At 49.4% G+C, this 7247-nt stretch overlaps 1 long non-coding RNA gene across 1 annotated transcript; it reads left to right on the forward strand.

The window, feature by feature from the left end:
- The first annotated feature begins 447 nt into the window (after positions 1 to 447).
- LOC109178492 lies at positions 448 to 1652 on the forward strand. Its single transcript, XR_002053724.1, has 3 exons — positions 448 to 556; positions 1419 to 1510; positions 1613 to 1652. It is a non-coding gene; the product is annotated as an uncharacterized LOC109178492 (long non-coding RNA).
- The last annotated feature ends 5595 nt before the right edge of the window (positions 1653 to 7247 follow it).

The raw sequence follows: 7247 nt of genomic DNA on the forward strand, positions 1-7247 counted from the left end.
ATGCCTCACCAGATCTTCGCTGTCTCACCTCACCAGATCTCCGCCGTCGACACCGCTTCCCGCCCTCATCTCCCACGACGCCGCTGACACCGCCACTCTCTCACCTCCAGATCTCAGTCGTTCTCTTCTGATCTGAACATTCGACCATACATACCAACACAGATATATCGCCGCCGCCGACCATAAACCTCTCAGATCTGAACCATCGCCGTCGTCAACTCTCGCCGCCGTTCTCATCAAGCCTCGCCATCGCGATCAGTTTCAAATGACGACCTCCATCAAATCTTTGGGTCTTTTGGCGAGATCAAGGAGGTAACAAACTTGTACAGCTATGTTCCTCCATTATTATGCTTATTGTTTGTCCCTACGGTGCGCTATAAGAAGTTGGTTGTGTTTTAAAACAGATCAGGGGAACACCGCACAAGAGGTACCACAAGTTCATCGAGTACTATGATGTTAGGGCTGCCGAAGCTGCTCTTAGATCCTTAAATTAGAGTGACATAGCTGGGAAGCGGATAAAGCTTGAACCTAGCCGCCCTGGGGGTTCACGTCGAAAGTGAGTATACTGGTGTAGTTTGTTTCTTATTTTCAAACTTATCAACATAGATACCAAAACCATTGCTTTTTATTTATAGCCAACTCATCTATGTTCAATTAATAGCCAATCCAAATGATTACTGGTATTTAGTCTTTTTACTGCTTACTTTTCTTAAGTTTCTGATAATTTGGAAATTCTCTTTCATCATAAGCAAAACTGTATACCTAATCTGCTAATCATTATAGGATTTCCTTTGGTGGATGATCAATGAGTCTATGAGTTATTATTGTCCTCAGTTCCATTATATTAATGCTTCTTTATTATTTTCTTAAAATTAATATCAAGGACAACATTGACAATTAGGAAAGATAATTTACTCTTTCATATTAAAGGAAGTGTTACAACAGCACATGTGAGTTGAGTTGCCTTTTTGATAAACTTTCATTCAAAATCAGTTACTGGAAATACAAAATGGGAAAAGTAGTTAAATAACAAAGTTACATGGGAAAGGTATGGAACTGTTGGGCGAAGGCCGGTGAAGGGCCAAGTCCAGACTAGGTGGCTAGGGGATTGTTGGGCGGAGGCCTGAAGGGCCAAGTCCAGGTGTCCAGCACCCTGCCTCTCGAAAATGTGGCGGTAAGGAAGTAAAGTTGCGCCTTTGCTACAAGCTATAGCTTTTGGTGTAGTGGTAAACGCTTGATCCTAACAGGCATGTTCATTTTGGAAACAAGGGAAATGGTGCTGTTAGGTAAAATCTGACTATTCCTTCCGTAGATGCTTGTTTTATGCCGTTTGATTTCTTGTTTTGATAAATGTTATGCCTTGTTCATTCCGGTCATTCTTCACTGATCTGTGTGCCATTCTTCTGTCTCAAATACAGCTTTGTGTTACAAGTAAATCATGATCTTGAACAAGAAGAATCTCAAAGTTTACCTCACCAATTGAGTTCTTCAATTGGTAATTCTCCAACGGGTAATCTTTTGTTTTTATTGAGCTGGACAGTAACTTGTATGCCCTACTTCAGCTTCTGTTTCTTAGATGATGAATGGCTCACCGCTCACCGTATTGTGACAGGTAACTGGTAACAGTTTGGCAGCGCTGTAGATCATTCTCACATCCAGAGCCTCGGCAATTCCAATAGTTTTCGATCTGTCAACCCTGCACCTGGCAATAATTTAGCTGGTTTAGCGTCGATTTTGTCTCCTCAAGCATTGAACACTGTGAAGGTTGCACCGATTGGTAAGTTTGAAGGAAGTGCTGGACAAGCAGAACAGCCAATGACTATTGGAAATTCGAAGCACGGTGCTTCCATCCCGCAACATATGTGAAAATGCATATATTGTTTGTTTTCTGTTTATTCCGTTTTCATAATCTAGCATCTGTATCTTCCAAATATTGGCTGTTAAACTTGTTTTGTCTTGGAATACAGCTTACCGGACGGAATTAGAGATGGCTTAATCATTGAAGTGCATGATTCAAAAGGAGTTTATTGTGGCCGTGCAATAGCCCAGGTAGCTGATATTTGTGATGATCAGCAAATATACAATTGAATTTTTATGATTTTAAAAATAGTTTATTATGTATTTATGATTTTTCTAGAGCTTAGTGTCAACAATTGAATTTTTTGTAATAATATGGTATATGAACACTATATTAATAGCTTGATTGCAGGGAGAGAAGTTTCGTTGGTGGCCCATATACCATGAACCAGAGCATGACCATGTTGGTTTATAAACTATTCTACCAGTGCAGGTGCGTTAAGTCTTTGATGTAGGCTTTTGTAATTTTTTGTATGATCTTATGAGTAGTCTTGCCTAAATGTTTCTTTAATTTTTCGTATAATGTGGGACTGTGGTTGCAAAGACTAATGCATATGACTGTGTTTTGGAGGCAGCAATGGAAGTCCAACAGTTTCAACCGAGGAATTTGTAGATTATATTTCTTGTTTGGTGTCTTTCTCCCCTTGTTACTTAACACTAAATTCTATCACAATTGCATTGTTTCTCATTTGCAGGCCAGTAAGGATCAACTTCCTCAATAAGACATAATCAAGCCAGTAAGGATCAACTTTCTCATTGACACACCCATTTTGCCAAACTTTAGTTCTGTATTCATTTATGATCTATGTGATGAATGTAGCATGCTAATCATATTTGAAGATCATGTGCTACATTTCTTCTTTTTATACATGCATATATATTTAAAAGTATAAAGTATCTGGTAGGGAATATCCCGACCGCCGTAGCTCTATCACGACCGAGGTGCCTTTGTCTTTGTCTTTTTGTCTTTACAGGTAACAGGACGGGCTTTTTATGAAGAACCCGGTCGGGAAGCGACCAGGGATTGCCCGAGCGGTAGCCCTTTGGCGAGAGAGCTGACAGAGGACACGTGGAGGCTCTCTGTGGCGACAGATTGGGCAGCCGGGAGGATGACACGTGGTGGCTACGTGGAAAGCATGCCGAACGACCAGATTTGTGTCTCCGGCGCACCAGCTATAAATACCCACAGTAGCTACAGTGTAGAGGACTTTTGGACGATCGATAGGTTGTTGCTAGAGAATCCCGACCGCAGTCAGTCAACACTCAGAGCAGCCAAGTAGATTGTACTTAGGGCCTTCACCGTGATCAATAAAGTCTTTTACTTGCTTTAATTGGTCTTGGGTTTATTTTATATTGCTTACGTAGAATTAGCAGTATCATTTTGGCGCCGTTCGTGGGGACCCGTGCAAGAAAGCAACGTCTTGACGAGCACCCGGTCTCTTTGCAATCATGTATCCGTGGGCGCAAAACAACTTCGCCGACGACCAGGCGGATGCAGCGAGCTCATCTGGACACCATGCCACCCAACAGCAAGGTCAGACGGTGGAACTGAATCTCAATCTCTCACCACCACATCCGTCTAACACATACCCGGTTGCCCAGCAGCCGGTGAACTACATTCAACCGGGGTACCCAACACCCGCTCAGCCATATCAGCAGCAGCCGGTGATGTACCCCGGCCAATATCCATACCCGGTCCCACCTCCGCCGTACGGGTATTGGCCTGGCCAACCGATGTACTACACTCCCCCGGTTGGGTATCCACCATATACGCCTGCTTACACGGCTCCAGCCGCCGCCCCTCCAGTTCACCCGACCGCACAGGTAGAGTCGCAACGTCAGTCCGCTTCCCGGCTCGACGCTCGGCTCGTTCGCGGTTGGGGTCGGGGGGTGCTGATGCGATGGAGGCACCAGAGCAGGCCCAGCAAGCGGCCGAGGTACCCGTCCAAGCGGAGGACCCCGAAGAAACTGCCCGAGCGGCAGCTTTTGATCGTCTTCGACCGGAGATGCGTCAGCGTTTGGAACCCCAAGACCCGAACCGCCAGCAAGACGTACAGATGCAGGAGGCCAGCCAGGAGGCTTCATCCGGGTATAGCGGGTCGAGATCTCACCGACGGCGACGCGCTCGGGATACAGCCCAAGCCGCTCAAGCCGCCGAGCTCAACAAGACCCAAGGATTACTCTATAACCTCCAGGCGGAGTTTGCGCAATTCAGAAACGCGCACCCTGCACCACCCCCGGTCGAACAACCGACCCTGCACCAGACGCCTTTCACAGCGGCGGTGATGGCTCAGCCTTACCCGCTTGATTTAAAGGTCTCTGGAGAGAAGAGCTACGATGGCCGGACAGACCCTGAGGCTCACGTCAACGATTTCTACAGCAATATGACGTTGAAGGGTGTGTTAGATGCCGTGATGTGCAGGGCTTTCTATTCCACGCTTACCGGTCGGGCGGCGGAATGGTTCCGAACTTTGCAGCCGGGTTCGATCGACAGGTTTGACACCTTGGCGATCAAGTTCGTGAGGAAGTTTATTACTTCCAAAGTGGTGAGGAAGCCTTATATGTATCTGGAGAAGGCCAAGCAACTTGAAGGCGAGAGCTTGACCGACTTCCTCACCAAATGGAAGGCGGCGGTCGGGGAGGTCGAGCCCATGGATGATGCGACCGCCACCCACATGTTACACATCTCTCTCCGCGCGGGGTACTTATATCAGGATTTCATTTTACACCCCCCGGCCACGTATGAGGAGGCCCTTCGAAGGGTTACGGATTATGCCAATGCTGGCGAGGCAAACGCCGTAAAGCGCTCGCAAGAAGTCGGGTCTTCGTCCCGTAAACCGGCCGGCCGGGCGGAACACCGATCGGGTGATGACCATCCCCGATCCCGCACCAGGCCTGGCGAGTTTACGGCCTTGAACCGATCTGCAGCGGAGGCCATGCAGTATGCCCAGTCTTGCAATCTCATCAAGCTACCCCATCCCGATCGAGATGGTCCTGACAAGAGTAAGCATTGCGCTTACCATAGATGTGCTGGGCATGACACTGAAGAGTGTACCCACTTGCTCCAACTGTTGGAGGATTTGCTCAATCTTGGGAAGTTGGACAAGTGTGTGGGGAGGAGAGAGGACCCCAAGAGGAATACCGATCGGAGAGATCAGCGGCGTTCCCATCACCGCTCCGATCGGTCAGGTCAGGACCGAAGAGACGATCGAAGAGATGATCGTCGCGATGACCAACGGGACCCTGACCCTCCATCTAGCAGCCGGCCAGCAGGAAAGCCGACCATCCACGTCATTTTTGGTGGATTGGAAGACGCTTCCCGACCGCGGAGTAATTGCCCGGTCGGCATAGTGGATTCCCGGGAGACCGGGAAGAGGCAAAAGATGGAACCCATAACCTTCACCCTGGAAGATCAACCCAATAGCGGCGACCACGGCATGGAGGCGCTCATGGTCACAATTGATGTGAAAGGGACGGATGTCCAGAGGGTTATGGTCGACACTGGCAGCAGTGTGAACGTCCTTTATTTGGACGTGTTTGAAAAGCTTGGACTAGACAGGAAGGAGCTGACTCCGGTCGGTGTACCACTGTCTGGCTTTACCGGGGCTCTTTTTACCCCGAGGGAAAGATAACGCTCCCGGTCGAGATCGGCACAGCCCCGAAGTCGATCAAGGCGGAGCTAGAATTCGTTGTGGTCAACCTCCATTGCGTCCACAACATTATCTTGGGCCGACCCGCCATTATGAAGATCGGTGGGATAATTTCAATGCCTCATCTGTGCATGAAATTCCCCACCCCTAATGGGGTCGGTGTAGTCCGGGGCGACGTTCAATCCGCCCGGAAGTGTTACACCAGAGCGGTCAACAGACGCGATTCCGGTTCGTCTTCCCGGGTGAACACCATAGCCAAAGAGGAGGCTAAAGATCGGAAGGAACAGCCAGAGCCTTCCGAGGAGATCGAAGAAGTCCCCCTATCCGAGGACCGACCGGATAGGAAGATTAAGATTGGCCGGGCCCTCACCCCCGATCTCCGAGCAGAAATTTTGGCCATACTCCGGGAGTATGCCGACGTCTTCGCTTGGGGGCCCAAGGACATGCCCGGGATCGACCGATCGGTTATTTGTCACAAGTTAGCCGTCGATCCCGCAGCAAAGCCGGTTGTGCAAAAAACCCGGCACCTTTCATCCGATCGCCGCGAGTTTGTTAGAGAGGAAGTCAAGAAGATGGCGGCGATCGGGCACATCCGACCAGTGATCTATCCCGAGTGGGTGGCTAATATAGTTCTTGTTCCTAAGCCCCCAGCGTGGAGGATGTGCATTGATTTTACCGACCTCAATAAGGCCTGTCCGCTCGACCCGTATCCTCTACCGAGTATCCACCAGATGGTCGACGAGATGGCCGGGGCCGAATTGATGAGCTTCATGGATGCATTCAAGGGTTATCATCAAATCATGATGCGCCATGAAGATGAGAGCAAGACAGCGTAACCCCAGATGGGCTGTATTGTTACCGAGTGATGCCGTTCGGCCTCCGTAATGCAGGAGCGACCTATCAGAGAATGGTCAATATGCTCTTTGCCGATTTGCTAGGCCGAACGATGGAAGCTTATATTGATGACATGCTGGTCAAGAGTCGGGACCGATCCGACCACACTCGGGATCTCCGGGAGTGCTTCCAGATCATGAGGAAGTACCAGCTGCGGTTGAACCCAACCAAGTGTACATTTGCGGTTCAGACCGGCAAGTTCCTCGGCTATATGATGACTAAGAGAGGAATTGAGCCCAACCCGGCCAAAGTGAAAGCGATTCTGGACATGCAACCACCTTCTACCGTTCGAGAAGTCCAGTAATTGACCGGTCGGTTGGCAGCCCTCAGCTGATTCCTCTCCAAGTTAGCCGAGCGCGCTTTACCTTTCTTCAAGGTATTGCGAAAGGTTAATGGATTCGTCTGGGACGAAGAATGCCGAGCGGCTTTCGATGAGCTGAAGGAGTATCTCATGTCCCCAATCGTGCTCTCGAAGCCCGAGCTCGGAGAAGAGCTAGACGTATACCTCGCCGTCTCCGATCGAGCAGTAAGCGCAGTATTGTGCCGAACCGATCCGGAAGGGGTCCAGCGACCGGTGTACTATGTAAGCCACGCGCTGCATGGTCCTGAGCCCCGGTACTCCCGGTTAGAGAAAGTCGTCTACGCATTGTACATTACCGCGAAGAAGTTGGCACCCTATTTCCAAGGTCGAGCAATTCGCGTGTTGACCGATCAGCCGATCGGCCCAGTCCTCCGAACTGCCTCATCATCCGGTCGCCTAGTCAAGTGGGCATTGATGCTGACCCAGTACGCGATCGAGTACTGACCGAGACCAGCCATCAAGGGTCAAGCTTTGGCTGATTTCTT

This window comes from Ipomoea nil, unplaced genomic scaffold (genome assembly GCF_001879475.1).
Source record: "Ipomoea nil cultivar Tokyo-kokei standard unplaced genomic scaffold, Asagao_1.1 scaffold0848, whole genome shotgun sequence".
Classification (NCBI taxonomy): Eukaryota; Viridiplantae; Streptophyta; class Magnoliopsida; order Solanales; family Convolvulaceae; genus Ipomoea; species Ipomoea nil.